At 46.8% G+C, this 16,552-nt stretch overlaps 1 protein-coding gene across 5 annotated transcripts in view; it reads right to left on the reverse strand.

Moving 5' to 3' along the window:
• The window catches only part of MGME1 (mitochondrial genome maintenance exonuclease 1), a 318,759-nt gene that overhangs the window by 215,166 nt on the left and 87,041 nt on the right, over positions 1-16,552 (reverse strand). The gene's annotated exons all lie outside the window — the stretch shown is intronic.

A 16,552-nucleotide genomic window follows, 5' to 3' on the forward strand; every position in this document is an offset into this window, starting at 1 on the left:
CCTGCACTTTGCAATTTTTTATTCCAGCAGTGCTGACTCAGCCCTTCAGACGTCCGATGTCTATACAATACCTCGGTCTGGATTCCATTGCCATTGTCCCTGGTGGGGGGCGTGGCAGCCCCTCAGCCAATGAGGAGGTTCGAAGCAGGGCTATCACCGCTCTTAGCCTCCCCACGGCTGAGAGGCTGCCTTCGCTCCCCTATGGGGACTCGGGTAAGGCTTTTTATTTTTTCCTGTACCCCTTTCCTCCCTGCCCCCCGTACCCCACTTACCTTCTTGCTCCTTTGTCCCCGGTGGGGGACGATGGCAGCCTCCAGCTGTGTGGAGACTCGGAGCGGGGCATTCCCTGCTCCGCGCCTCCCCATGGCTGGAAGCTTTCTTCATCCCCCATGTATGTTTTTTTCCCCCTCCCTCCCTTGCAACCTCCCAACCTCACTTACTCGGTCTTCTTTCGGGAACGGACGAACGAAACATCTGTTCCCAGTGCGCCCACTCCCGATGGCTGCCATGGAAAGGGAAAACGGACTCCGTTTTCCCTTTCCGGGCAGCCATTTTCTTGGTCTTTCTCTTTTTTTTTTACTTTTTTGTCCCAAAACGCCACAGCGTTTCGGCACACAAAAAAATGCTTTTAGTGCCTAGGTCACGCAGATATTGCGGGCCGGGGTATTAATAGCTATATCCCCCTTGCAGCAGGGGCATTACGGACTCTGATAATGCCCCGGGGCCTTCGTTAAGGCCCGAGCAAATACTATGGGCCCCGGGGCCTTCGTTAAGGCCCGAGCAAATACTATGGGCCCCGGGGCATTACCTTAGTCGGTAATGCCCCCGCCGCTCAGGGCATATTGCTTAAGTATTAACTGCATTCGGAACACTCCGACTTCGAAAGCAGATAGGGGAACAAGTATGCAATTTCCATGCAAGATGTCTCAACAAGAAACCTCCTTTCTAGGAGGACCTGTTTTTTCACTGCAACATCCTTTTTAACAAACCAAATAGAAAGCTAAATTAAGGGAAAATGCTTTCCCTGTCTTATAGAGAAACCGCTTATCCAGGCCCGTAATACATGCTCATATTAAACTCTCTCCGTTTTAACCAAGTTTGCAATTGAAATGCTTAACTTCTGAAGATAACCTTGTTATTTAAAAACTACAAAATAAACCCACATTTAATTTACTGAGTATATCGATTAACAGTCTCATTATTAAACAAACCTTTTTTTCTTTACCACCAAAACTCCAAAACATGATTTGCTAGCACCAGTGTGCGCTAATAGCCTTATAGTCTTCGGGAGACATCATGATCACTTGGGATAATGACACGTCCCCAACGTATGGTCGTCGGTTTTGCCCAGAAACTAATATGGTATTGGTCAGTATCCTGCGAGAATGACCCCTGGCTTGGTCTAGAAGGCTATTTTTAAGCAATAATCCCTGAGCCGGCGGGGGGCATTAAAGAGTCAGGTAATGCCCCAGAGCCCATAGTTACAGGCCAGAGCGTAGCCTTAATGAAGGCCCCGGGCCATTACTTGATTTGGTAATGCCCCCCTCACCACCCAGCTCAGGGATTATTGCGATCACTACCCCGGCTGGTTGGACCGGGGTACTAAACGCTTCCTTCTTCCTTTGCGAAACGCTCCGGCGTTTCGCATAGGAAGAAAAAATAATAATAAATGGCTGCCGTGGAATGGAAAACGAAGTTCGTTCTCCCTTTCTATGGTGGCCATTGAAAATAATTTTCAAAAAATAAACCAACAAAAGGCCAGTCATGGAAAGGAGTGAAGGGACTATTTGTAGTCCCTTCTTCCTTTCCATGGCAGCGTGTCGCAAATCGGGAAGAGGATCAAAAAAGCAGGGAAGTGGAGTGAAGAGGGGGGAATCTGTGGAGGGAGGGAGGCAGCACTTACCTCATCCCCCAGCGGGAGAAGTTGGCGGCCTCCAGCCCTGAGGAGGCTTGGAGTGGCAGGATTACCATGCGGTAATGCCCCCGTTCCGAGCCTTCTCATTGGCCGAGAGGCTGCCACAAGTCCTCCGCCCCTGTCGGGTCTAACATTAAAGCACTTTGAGAGAACAGAGAAGATTTATGGCATGAAGCTCCATATAAAAACCTGATCTTTTTAATGAAGATGTGTGGAATTCGTTCATCTGGACGATCTAGAGTAACACAAATACATTATGGCTTTGACATTTAAATTAAGGTGTATTGCAGGGAATGCAATTAAATTAGTGTCAATACTGGCATAATCTTGTTTCCTCCCTCAGAAAATGAAAACAGTGTATCAAAATCCACGTTGTTTTTTTTGTTGTTAACAAATAGGACTCCAAGTTCAGACTGCTCCTGTCATGATCTCTGCTTCCAAAAGGTCAGGGTTTTCCCAACTCCCTTTGGAAGCAGATCCATACCCCAGGTTCCGAGTGCCAACCAGTCCCAATTGGGACCTTTTGGACCCAGTCCTGGCGCCAGTGGCACCAGGCTCATAAATATGCCCAGTCCCAGCGCTGGAAGCGCCGGGCTCATAATGCTTGGGTGGACTTACCTGCAGCAGACCATGCTGCTTACTTGCCTGCCAGTTGAGTCTCTGATCCTCTTCTGTTTGGAACTACTTTTCCTGTTGGGTGGGGCAGGAGCCACTCCCTAGATTCAGAACACTGGAACTCTTCTGGAAAGCAAGAACTCTTTTCTTAGGCGTGGCTGTGGAAGGAGACACCTAAGCACTACAGGAGGCTATTTAAACCACACCCGATGGATGAATCTTGCTTTGCGTTATTCTGCATCCTCAGCAGCAGAACGCTCATCGTGTCTTCTGCATCTGATCCTGGGCCTAAGGAAAAAGGCTTACCATTCTGAATCCAGTCTTCAGCAACACCTATAAAGACAAGAAAGAACAGGTTAGCATTACGGTCTTCAGTGACAGCTCTTCACTTACCTGGTCCATCGGCTGTCACCAACGCCTCGCGCTGCATTCCGGCATCTGAAAGACAAAGGCTTACCTACTCTTCGTGCGCTCCGGAGGTCTTCACACTGCATTCCGGCATCTGAAAGACAAAAGCTTACCAACTCTTCACACACTCCGGAGGCCTTCGGCGCTGCATCCCGCATCTGAAAGACAAAACAAGGTGCGTTTAAAGACATTGGGGAACTTTAATACTCACGTGCCATTACTCCTTTCCACATCTAACCCAGTGGGTATTCCGGCACCCTGCAGCCGCCCCGAACTTGTTTGCAAAATAAAAAGACAGTTAGAGCGCATCGTGAAGCAGGCAACAAGCGCTTACTTACGTGCTTCCAGGCGCTTCTATTCATCACACGGGCTCCATCTTCAACTCACTTCAGCCCGCCATCCGCCATCGCCGGAACCCTGCAAAACAAGAGACATCATTACTAAAGACTTTAAAGACATTAGAATTACTCGAAACTTACCGTTCGTGCAGTAAACGACGGACAGCAGTCCTCTGAAGTCAAGAGGCCTGCTCCCCTTATCCAGTGAAGAAACCGGTTACAGCACCCTGCCTCGAGGCAGATGGAGAGCACGGCATTCACTTACCTAAGGTGAGAGCGTTAACCTTTGGGGTTCTACAGGAGAAGAGAAAGGGAAGAAGAGAGAGACATTCAATAACCCAGTTCATTAATCCCACATTTTCTATCTGCAGACATCTTACCCTTCAAACCAGACATACAGTGCACAGAGGTCCAGCCCAAAGAGCCAGCCGTGTGTTACAGAACACCTTTGAAGATACGGTATACGCCCAGTCAAGACCGGCGCCTCTACGGGAATCAGGTGAGCGTTACAGCTCCATGTCCATTTTTAGAAAATGAAAAGTTCAAAAACACATCTTTAGTGCCATAGCCACTAAATACAGCTGTGGTCTCGTGGTTCTACCTTTATTGACAAAATGGCTAGCAGCCTTGTGTTGACTGAGGTCAAGGAATCAGAAAAGATCAATGAAACTGCAGCCTTTACAGAATCCCCATAAATTAACCATAACACACACAACCCTCCTAAAGAAAATCAGCAAGATACGTATCGACAACAAAAGACTTTTAAGGAAGCGGTACACAGAGGGGACATCCTTTTTAACAGAAACTGGGATCTCCAGATATATTCAGGGGAAACACATGTAGGAGGCAAATCATTTACTGTGACATGGTCAGTAATCTGATATTGTTAAGAAGGGATGGGGACTCCTCTCCGCCTTGGGTGGGAGGCCCCTCAGTGTAGACACCAGTCTCATTCCTATCCTAGAGGAGAAGGGTGGCAGTTGGGAGAGCCCCAGCTTCTGTCCCCTCTCTAAGTGCCAGCATGAGTATCAACAATGCCACTGTGAATCATCTAACACCTCCTGAAACCATTGCTGGCTAGTTTATTTCTTTGTCTTTCAGATCACCATAAACAAAAGCAAGATCTGGGCATACAGCCTGCAAGACAACAGCCCACCAGAGCCGACCGGCCAACAACAGTTATCCCATGATTACAGCTACCAATAAGTTAGAGTTGCCAAACCAAATGGCAGCAAGCCCACCACTGTCAAAAACACCATAGGGGAGGAAAGTGTCAACACTCTCCCCCGAGCCCCACAAGCCAAATGAAGTCGACCCTCTACCCGTGGTTGGCACAGATACCCGATATTCAAAACACAGGATACCACGTGGCAGCCAATGGGGGGGGGGGGGAAAGAGGGTTAGGGAGAGGTTGTGGACGGGATGAGGAGGTTAAGGAAAACCGGATAGAGGGTTAGGAAAAAACCTACAGTGGATAGGATTGGGGAATAAACAGGGAAAAACCCTACACTGTCTAATATGGTAAACCATGAAACATAACACACACATAGATCACCAATATGCCCCCTTGATGCAGGCTGATAAGGACCTTAGATAGTGTAACCATTCTCTCTAATAGCCTCTTGATACAGGCACATGTAGTTATTACTAGGACATGTAATACATATAAGCAAGCGTGAATGAAACAAACTCTGGGGCTATGACTGCCCAACATGAAGAACATGACACATGGCCCTTTTGGGCAAGCAAAAGCAACATAAACACTCCTAAAACATGTAGGACCAACACCCACATAGAATGAACTCCAATATATATATATATATATATATATATATATATAAATAAAGGAGGTAGCAGGACCCTAATGACAAACTGTATGAGGTACAGCGTGACCGCTGATTGCCTCCTTAGTGTCAAACATTCAGTAATTCCCAGACCTGGTCTAATCAAGAGTTAGACTCATATGATATGCTCAAAGAAGTCCTGCAAACATTGCCCTACGTTAATTCACAAAAAGCAACAAAAAGCATTGAGCACTTATCTGTGCGTCTGGGAGACTCGCAAGCCGTCCCAGACGAGAAAAGATGACGCCTTGATGGAAATGAGAGCGACCCCGTTCACACTGTCCACGCCGGGAGAAGAGCAGAGCTTTAATGGAGTAGTGCGAGTCTTCTTGCTTCACGTGCTTATCCGCGCGTACTTTCTAGGACCGCATAGTTCTCCATGTGCTGCCAAGATTCCTGAATCCTGTTGTAAGCGTGCGCTGGACCGCACGAACCTCCGGCATGGCTTTGCCTCGTGGAAACAATAAGCCACACCTGCCGTGCGCCGTTGGCCCTTGATAAGCTGTTAATTACAGACAGCTGGTCAACGCACACGGCAAGGACTACGATATGACAAAGGGCTGCTGGGAAATGTAGTTTTTTTTCCAGCCCAGGTACCAATACTAAGCTCTTTTCAGCTTTACAGACCTCTTTCGCCTCCACCATCCCATATTCCTGACAAAGACACTATACAGGGTGAGTGAGTAGGAGGGGTGTAGCAGGTGTAGAAAGGGGAGAGCAAGGAGGGGAGAGCAAGAGTGGGGGGGGGGGAGTACAGTGGTGGAGTGGAGAGGCTAGAGCAGTAGTAGAGTGTAGAGGAGAGCAGTGGAGTGAAGAAGGGGTAGTAGTGGGAGGAGTGGAAAGGGGAGAGCAGTAGTAGCGCAGAGAGGGAAGAGCAGTGGGAGAACACTAGTAGAGAGGAGGGGGAGAGCAGTAGTAGAGCAGAGAGAGGAGAGCAGTAGTAGAGTGAAGAAAGGAGAGCAGTATTTCAGCTTCCCGCAGCTGCAGCTGGGAGCAGAGAGCAGTAGTTCAGCTGGGAGGGGAGAGCAGTAGTTCAGCTGGGAGGGGAGAGGTGAGAGCAGTAGTAGGGCGGAGATGGGAGAGCAGCAGTAGAGCGCACAGCAATAGAAGAGTGAGAATAGTAGTGGAGCAAGAGCAGTAGTGGAGCAAAGAGGGGAGAGCAGTAGTTGAGGGGAGAGCGGAGAGTAGTAGTGGAGTGCAGGGAGGAGAGTAGTAGAGGAGTGGAACGAGGAACGTGGTAGTGAGGTGGAGAGGAGAGTAGTAGAGTAGAGAGAGGAATGGTAGTAGAGTGGAGAGAAGTAGAGGAGATTGGTAGTGGAGTGGAGAGAAGTAGAGGTAGTGAAGAGGAGAGTAGTAGTGAAAAGGAGAGAAGTAGTGGAGTGATAGAGTATTAAGATTGAAGGTGAGAGGCTGAAGGGATAAGGAGCGAGTAACATCAGAGAGTGGTGTGTGATGAATCCTGCAGAATTCTCACAGAATCACAGCCTAAAGTCTCCTCCCAAGTAGCCAGGGGAAGGCAACCACTACCTGATCCTAACCCTGGGGGTGGTATTCGCTCGGTGGATCACATGGAAGGAGAAAGCCATCAAGGGAATGCGAGGACTCCGTCAGGAAAGAAGCAGTATTCATACTCTTCAGAGTGTGAGGTTTCCCTAATGCCTGAATATCTGATGGCATGTTGTCACAGTAAGGCTTGCACCCCGAGACTTCCCCAAGGTACAAAGTACGAGATTCCTTTTTGTGAACAGGAAAATGATGTATATAGGGAACAGGAAGATAGTGTAACTACTTTTAGTAGTTATGATTTTATATTAGGTTTGGCTAAACCCAAGAGAAAAACATTACCTCTTTTAAAACCTCCCCTTAAAAATATAGCCTATAAAACATTTAAACAAAGTAGGTTAAAGGATCTCGAAACAACTAAAAACATTATGGACTTCCAGTTCGATAATGCTCTTAGTACTGAGACAAGGAAGATGGAGTTGCTAAACCATAGTGAGCAGTTTAGTTGTTGTAACAAACCTCACCTCAGTGGGACCTTTAAACATTTAAGGGACCTTCAGGTGCACGTTAGTAGAGAGCAGTGTGAGCAGCAGAAGTGGCAGCAGGAGGAAGTAGGGACTAGGACCGACACATTGCCATTAGCTGGATGCTGTGCAGAGAGAATGGTGAAGTTCAGAGACCCAGGCAGAAGCAGAGAGGACGTGCAGAAGGAAGTTGTGTGGAGGCGGGCTGTCCCAAAGGAGAGTTGTGTATTATTGTAATACATAGAAGATTTGTTAATTGCTGCTGATACAGAGGAGATTTGTAGAAAGAGTACCGTTTTGCTATTGTCACACTTAGCAGCACATGGCCATAAAGCTAGTTTGAAAAAATTCCAATATTGTCGAAAGGAGGTGGCTTATTTGAGCTACCTACTTTCGAAAGAGGGGAGAAGACTGACACCAGAAAGGATAGAAAGTATCTCTGGTATGCCTATTCCAAAAATGCAGAAAGGAGTCAGAGCCATAATAGGCATGGCTTCCTATTGCCGTCAATGGATAGCAAACTTTGCGATGATTGTGAAACCGATGGTGGCATTGACGAAGAAGGATGTTGTGATGCCTTTGCAATGGAATGAAGAATGCCAGAGAGCATTTGATCTGCCCAAAACTGCATTGTGCTCCGCCCCAGTTTTGGGCACACCAAACTATGAAAAAAAATTCAGATTATTTGTGCATGAGAAGGAAGGCTGCGTGTTGGCTGTTTTAACACAGGAACAAGGTGGAAGAAATAGACCATGTGGTTATTTTTCTTCCGCGCTGGACCCTGTAGCATGCACGTTACCACGTTGTTTGCGAGCTGTTGCAGCAGCTGCATCAGTGAAACTGAAGGAATGGTGTTGGGGCACACCTTAATTTTAATGGTGCCACATGCCATAGACGTTCTATTAAATAAAACGCAGACGCAACACCTCACGTCCGCTAGATTGACTAGATATGAAATTGTCCTATTTGCAACACATATTCAAATTATGCGGTGTAGCGCTTCGAATCCTGCAGAATTAATGCCACTGCCCACTGGAGAAATAAGCAGTCCTTGTGGATGGTAGGAAGGCGTGGATACATGCCACGCATACGAAGAGAGTTCCATCGCCATTGAAAGAACTGCCTGATCCAGACGACAAGAGAGAGAGACAGCTGCCTCTGAAACGAAGGAAATTGTTGCCAGTTCTCTGCCACAAAATCTGTCTGATCCTGAAACAAAGCCTGGAAAGATTGCTATAAAGGAGAAAGGGCTAAGAGTGCCCAAACGTTGCCCAGCAGAATCTGCAACGCTGCTGGTTGACACGAAGCCTGCATCATCACTTTGGCGCCCACCACTTTTCGTTGCGCCGCAGGCTGACTCTGAGCCTGAATCTCGAAGTGCACCCGCACTATTCATCGATCACACAGTACCTGGAGCAATACAGTACAATCTACGGTCTTGAGATAAGAAGTGACCAGATCTTCGCTCTATTTTCTTTGTTGCCTCTATTTCCCATCACGGATGAAGTGGGAACCGGAGGCCTAGGGGAGAGGGAAGTGGGAGTTGTGCAAATCCGACAGCTCAGGAACGCGGCACCCCGGTGCCATCTTTGAAAACAAAAAAAATCCATGTGTTAATCACCCCACACGGACAAGTGGGGCTCATATGGTACAAAGGCAATTGATGACTGCTCCGGAGTTCTTTGAGCAATGTGCAGAAGCAGGATAATCTTGCCCAACGTATAGCAATCCAGGCTGTGGAAAACTGGCTAAAACACGTTGTCGACACTTCAGCACTTACTGATATTCGGATGAATGCAGCGGTAAGATATTCACGACGAACATTGTTGGAGAAGAAGATCAAGAAAAATGCCTGCACCAGCTTCTGCCCCCTCCTGCACCAATGTTGACAATGTAGTAAATATAGAGACTGTAAGATTGCCGAAAAAAAAGTTCCGGAAAAATTGTATGCTGATCTTAACAATAGTCATGTGTGTTATGAGTATAGTAGCACCGATAATGACAGTACTGGTATTATGGTATCTAGAAGAAATACATCCATTGGAAGTTTTCTTGTCTATTAGAAATATTTCCGCCACTGAAAGCCCAGTCCATGTAATTTCCTATACTTTGTCCCCAATCGAAGAAAGACACAGGGAAGGATATGGAAATAACACATTACTTCTGATAATGAATATGACACACTAAATTCTGAGAAAAAACAATTGTTGGGTGTGTACCCATATACCGCAACATGGTGGAAAGTGAATAGGTTGGTATGTGCAGCCATTGCCATTAAGTTCTGCATGCTATGTGTCCTTAAGTGCACTATATTATGGGAAATGGAATAAGAGTGAAACGGGTCGATTAGATAAAACAAACATGGACAAATTTGAGGAGGTAATAATGAAATCTGTAGTTTGCTCTATATTTCTCAAAGCAAGACCAATAACACCAGTAGTAATGCCACAAGATAGACTATATGTGCCATATAAATCATCTGTAATCACGTTTCACATGAACCTAGAAGGCATTAAAGATAGTGCCCCCCTCCTATACAATAAATTACAGTCCACGCTCTGTTCCATTTTGCTTAAGAAAGAAAGGCTCCTATTCAGTAGGGACATTCACTAGATGTATGAACATAGCGTTCATCGAGAGAGAGAGAGGAAAAACCAGTATATATAGGTGATCCTGTCTATTTCATATGTGGAGAAAAAGCTTATCCCTGGTTGCCTAGAAATTGGGGAGGTACGTGTTACTTGGGGATTCTGTTTCCGGGGGTGTTTCTTTCAAAGACAGCAGATATAGCCAAACTATCTAGATCAAGACCACGACGAGATAAGGAAGGAGGATTAATTGCAGAGGACATAGCAAAACCATTTATACCATTTTGGGGTCAAGCAATAAACTCCTATAATATAAGAAAACTGTCCAGAATATTAGAAAAAACGTTATATGGGACAACGGATATATTATACAACATGACTTTGGAGGAAAAAGGGATTAGATTGATGACACTTCAAAATAGGATGGCTCTTGACATAGTTTTGGCTGATCGTGCAAAATCGTGGGATCATCGTGTTGCTTATTTGTAAGTGACTCCTCCCTTACGATTTTTGAAGCGATAAAAAAGTTGCACGTTCTGAGCTTCGACCTCCATCCCCCCAGAAGGTAGTTGGGAATTAAAAATAAGCTCCTGGGTTTGGGAAGCATTACGCTCATGGGGATGGAAATTGGTTACAATTCTAGTAGCAGTGCTCTGAATATTCATGACATGCTGTTGTTGTATACACTGTTTACCAATAATTTGCACTGAATTAAGTGATGAATGCGTACACATGGTAACGCAGAAAAAAATACCCAGATTGGATACGAAGATGAATCATGAAATGAAGACAGTGAAAGAATTTATGTCAATCAACATCGATGACAATGATGACGATTATAGTAGTATGCAAAGCTCGGAATCAGATACATGGTCAGAGGAAGATGCGATGTTTGGATGATGCTTTGGGCTTATGGCCAAGAGGAGGGTTTGTGTGTCTAGAAATTAAACTCCCATAGCATAGGCGATATATTTTGTTGGCCGAAGACCAACCGCATCATATGTTCAGCATTATTAGTGCAGACTTATGAGCATAACCAGAGAGCGTCCATTTTGTAGGAATAGAATTCGCCATTTTGACTAATTTTTGCTTTTTGCTTTCTGTTCAAACTGCTTTGCTGTAAGTGAATTCTATTTCGTTATTGTTCATGCATAGAGCAAGGCCACAAGTTACATGTTGAAACGCAGCCCAGGCAACCCAGTCAGCAATGCCCCGGTCTCCTCCCTCACAAGTCCTTGGAAGAAAGCAACAAGGCATTTAATCACTACGTAGGTGCCAGCTAGTCTCGCTGGTGCGGCAGAAACAGTAGAAATGAACAATTAATGGCTTGAATTATGCTCTCTTTTACGGCCCCCCTTCACTGAGCCCCTGTAGATCGAGCTGACCTCTAGCGCACAAATCGAAACTAGAAGATAGTGAGGCCTGGAATGTGTCTCTCCCCTGCACACAGCTAGCTAGTAAGAACAAGAGCATTATGTTCCCTAAAACAAAGAATGGTGTCTGCGACTTTGCAAATTGCAAACTGTTGCTGAATAAAGGTCTGAAAGGCGTCATATTCGTCATAATTGTCAATCATCGAAACCATTGCAAAGAAAGATACATTATGGTCGGTTTTGAATGTGTCACTACTGATAATATGATCATTTTGTATATATGTAACTGATGTAGAATGCTCGCTCTCTTGCGTACCACAAGGTCTGGGTGACACATGTTGCGGGACGTGAGACCCAGTCGGCCGACAGACTATTTGCTTTGCAATAAACCCTAGATTTTGGGAATTGAACCTCGTGTCTGGCGTATCAGTTTGTGTGTGGTGATTGTGCCTTGTTTCCATACACGAGTGTCCCCTAGGGGCCCCATCAAGCTTCATGGTACAATCTCATTCTTTCATTATGGCTGCCCTCTTACTCAGCACTGGAGTGCCTTACAGGGTTACCTTACCAACAGAGTCTCATTGCTCTCGATTGGCTCACCTTTTTCTCTTCGTTGGCCTACCGGGAGCCGGCAGGCAGGAGAGCTGCCCCCCACCCCCTACCCCCAGCGCACAAAGGTCCCTGTCTGGAGCTGGAGGGAGCACCCCCTCCCATGCTGCACTCAGATCAAACTTTCTGTTTACCTGCATTTAGGGACTATGAAAAATATGCCTCTACTCTGCACCGGTAAGCACACCTGACCATCTGCCCCTGAACCACAACACCTTATCTGGTTGCCTGCTGTCTCATGCCTCCCCTGTCTCACAGCCTGACTACAAACTGCAGCCTCCTCCCACTTGACATGTGTATCTACTGTACATCTCACGTATACCTGCTTTCTACAGCCTACTAGTGCCAACACTTTATTTCCTCATTAAGAGCGCCTTAAACTTAGTCTCTTGTTGTGCTGTAGGAGTGCTCTTTGGCAAAAGCAAATCGAGGTGTGCTTTTTAAATTGTTGCGTCCTCCATTTTGTGCTGTATTTGTGCCGTCTTTGTGCCTTTGACCAAATTAGAATTTAGGAGTTTTTTTTTTTTTAGGAGGTTTTTAAAGCTGTGCACTATCTTCCCTTCACACTTCCGCCACAGCACCTCCCTGGCTGCTAGGCCACCTGGTGAGTTACTGTGCAGCTCCCTTCTCTATCTCTCCACCCACCCCCCACTACTCCCATTGCACTCTCCATCTCTCCTATCTATTCTAACTGCTATTCTATCACTTATCCTTCCTCTCTCTCTACCTGTGGTGTCCCCCAACGCCACTTCCAGACAGACTTTCATGGACATCCTCTTCACTGTCCCCTCTTCTGATCTATGGACACAGCATCTGGTCTCCATTAATTCTCATTCTCACCCATTAAAGGTGGCACTGGTGAAAAGACCTCCTTTCTTCTCATGCTCTAGGTACTTCATTAATGTCTATCACAATGGCACCATCATGGCCCAAGGTTCTCAACCTGCTCTTCTCCTTGTTGTCTAGTGCCTGCCTTCTCCCATAAACGTCCTCCTTTCTCCTGCCACCCCTTGTTCCCCTCTCTCACTTCTCCACCACCACCAATGTGGTGGAGTACCACGCGCCTGTACACCCCCGGAAAAACTTCAAAAGGTGGTAACCAGCTTCACATAGCTACTCTGAATGCTCGCTCTCCTGTCAAACGCTCCTCAGACATCGGTCTCCTTCTCGAAGACCTTGACTTAAACGTCCTCCCTCTTACCGAGACACGGTTCAATGCCAGCTCTGTCACTGCTCTTGACACTCTCCTTCCGGTGGGCTACAAATTCCTCTCCAAACCTAGACCCAAAATGACTGGAGGTGGAGTGGCCCTGATCTTCTTTGAAGTGGGTCCCTGCCTCCATCATTCCTACCCAATCCTACTCCTCTTTTGAATGTCTCGTCTGTAGGTCTCCCCCACTTTCTCTCTCAACCTCCCCACTATCTACAGAGCCCCTGGCCCTATCTCCCTCTTGCTCTCTGAATGGGCCAACCTCACCTCATCTCTTTCATCCTCTTCTTCCAAACTCCTCCTCCTTGGTGACTTCAACATCCCCCTCGACTCTCTTGAATCACCCACCTCTCAGTTACAGGTCCTATGTGAGACCCTCTCTCTCTCACTATTCTTCCTTCCGGCCCGACTCACTCTGCTGGCCACACTCTTGATGCCCTCATCTCTGGTGGCATCCCTATCTTTAATCTGGTCACAACCCCCTCTCTTGGTCTGACTACTCTCTCCTTTCCTCCTATCTGGGACCGCTTCCCCCTCTGTCCCAGCCACCCCTTGCACTGCCACCCTCCTTCACAATCATTCGACTGATGAAGCGAGTTGCAGTTACTGATTTTGCCTCAACCTTCATCCCCCATCCCTCCCCTGTTCCTCTGACTCTGCCCTTGCTAATCTGCATCTTGCCATCTCCATCACTCTTGACATCCTTGCCCCTGACATGAGGATCAGTTTAAAACCTGCCACCAAGAACAACAGCTGGGAAGACTCCGATCTAGCATCTCTGAAACGCAAGTGCAGAGTTGCTGAATGGAAGTGGCAGACTTTGGGCTCAATCTCTGACAAACTGGCCTGCCGCCTGCTTCAAAGACAATATCGCCTCTCTATCTACTCCAAAAAGCGGGCCCACATCCAAACCTGAATCACTGAAGCCTCTAACAAGGCCAAACCTTTAAAAATCTGCAAGGAACTTGCCAATCCAATTGCAGTCTCTACCTCGCTCCTCCCTTCCCAGGCCCTCTGAACTTCCCTAGCCTCCCACTTGACATCCAAAACTCAGGACACTTAGTCCTCACTCTCCTCCACCCCCCCCCCCCATCTCCTCTACCTCTCGCATTCCCCTGCCTCCCTTGGTCCCCCTGCCCACACCCCCACTCTCTCTCCTACCACCTGCCCATAACACCAGACAAGGTCTCTAAAGTGGTCCGCTCTATGAATGTCTCCTCCAAACAGGTGCTCCCCTGTTCCTGCAGAACCATTAAGGATTACATCTCTATCATACCAGCCCTTGCAGACCTCTGTAACCACTCCTTCGCCACGGTCTCTTTCCCTCTATCCCTCTATCCCTCAAGCACTCCCTTGTGTACCCTCTCTAAAAAAAAAAAGCTGTCTGCTGACTGCTCCTGCCATCACCCTATCTGTATCACCCCCTTCCTAGATAAACTCTTGAAAAAGTTGGTCCTCCCCAAACTGACCCTCCACACTGATCTTGTTGGCTGCCTTCATGAACAGCAATCTGGATTTCTGGCATCAAGAGTCATGGAAACTGCTCTCCTGAACACCTGTGAAACCGGGAACCACGGATGCACAGAGGCAATCGTACCGAGAGAAAGGAACATCTTTGAATCCACAAGAATCTACACACAAGGGAAAAAAAGAAAAAAAGGAAAAAAGAAAAAAGGGAAAAAGAACAAAAGGAAGACAAATAGAGAGCCGATGAGAGAGAAAATTGAATACCAATCAATACTGAATCAGAATTATGAGAAACATGACAAGGAATCTCCCCTGAGGAACCGTGGCTAAAGTCATGGGGAAACACGTGTTGGGAGACAATTTGGGAGACAAAGTTTGTTTATTGAAACTTTAAGTGTATGGAGTATCCAGAACCTATACTGAAAAAACAAATTGGAATTAACATAACCAAGTGATTGAGTAATTCTTCCCAAGGAGCGCACTAAAGGGTACCAACTTTATTTCTCGGAATTGTACATATATTGCTGCAGCCACAATACAGGCACTCCTGGTGCAGACCCTTGGCCATCTGAGAAAGGAACCAGAGAGGTACAAAGGCTTCGCTCTAGATAGGAACTCAAGCCGACATTGGCTGCAACATCTGTTTTTTTCAAAAACCTGTGAAACCTTGCTCGCAAATCTTGACTCCAACTCTCCTGCTGTTCTCATTCTCGATCTCTCCTCTGCCTTTGACACTGTCAACCATTCCATCCTCATAAAATGACTGACACCCTCTGCATCACTGACCGGGCACTGGACTGGCTTACTTCTTTCCTCCGCCTTTCCCAGCTGCAATTGGGCCCTTTGGTTCCATGTGTTGTTACTGAAAATTGTTTTATTTTTTTATTTGGGGGTGGGGAGGGGGCTACAACCCTGTCACGACCCTCGCCCAAAACCCCCTCTGGCAAACCCATTGGCCAGGTGGAGTCAGGACTCGGGCCTCTAGAGCCTGGCATCCTCTTCAAAAGCCCTCATGGGGTCAGTCCTGGCACCTATGGCGCCAGGCTCATACACCATGAAAAATAATGTGCTTGGGGACTACTTTATTGTATTGTATTGTCAGCCAACATGGAGGCATCCACATAGCTTGGTTCTTAAGAACCAAGCTATGGGGTCTAGTGTTTTGGGTGTGGTAGCCTAGGGACTACTTTACCTGGACTATTTTGTTGGGGCTATTTAAACCACATCTGAGCAAGAAAACACGCTTCGCGTTACTTTGCAGCTTGCAACGTGACGCTCACCGTGTCCAGCTATTCCCTCGAACCTCGGAGAAGCAGAACCTGCAAGGAGACAAAAGGATCATCATTAGCAGCAGCAGCATCTTACCTGCAGTCTTCATCTTTAAACACTCGCAGCTACTGAGAACGGCTTCCTTGAATCTGCACGCCTCCCGGACAGAACGACCTGAAAAAGGAAGATAGAGGCAACATTAAAGAAAGCAGTAGAGACATTTACAAATTACGAACTGCTCAAAAGGCTTACCTGGCTGGTCGACTCTCGGCTGGCACCACTCCGGACATTCCACTCGCGCTGAAGAACACTGCGACCTACTAGTAAGGATAACACAGGTTAGCAAAGGCAAGACTTCGCAGCAATGCGCATAGCGCTTACTTGCTGCATCATAGCGCTTTTAATGCGCCATCATTTACCAGCGGGGCTCAACCAAGCCAGTTCGCCACGCTGAAGCTCTGCATACCTAAGGGAGAAAAAAAAAAGAGACATTTTAAACAAAGAAAGGCATGCAGGATAGCAACAAAACTAAAGAACAGCAATACGACCTACCTGAACAATATCAAACGTATTTAGGTTTAGGTAAAAATGTTATTAGTTATTTTATTTTCCGTAACATCCCTGGATACCATGCCCTTTCTCCTCCACCACCCTCTCTACCTGTGGTGTCCCCCAAGGCTCTCTCCTATCGCCTTGGCTCTTCAATATCTATCTCACCCCGCTTGCTCATCTGATCTCCTCCTTCTATCCTCATTTCCAGTGTTATGCTGATGGCACATAGCTTTCCTTCAAACTTCTTTCTGCTTCCTCCTCCTCTCTCACCCCAGACTGTCTGTCTGCCATTCACGCATGGTGTTCAGCTAACGATCTGTCTCAATGCCAATAAAAC

Source organism: Ambystoma mexicanum, chromosome 4q (assembly GCF_040938575.1).
Source record: "Ambystoma mexicanum isolate Mex_15411 chromosome 4q, UKY_AmexF1_1, whole genome shotgun sequence".
In the NCBI taxonomy this organism is placed as follows: domain Eukaryota; kingdom Metazoa; phylum Chordata; class Amphibia; order Caudata; family Ambystomatidae; genus Ambystoma; species Ambystoma mexicanum.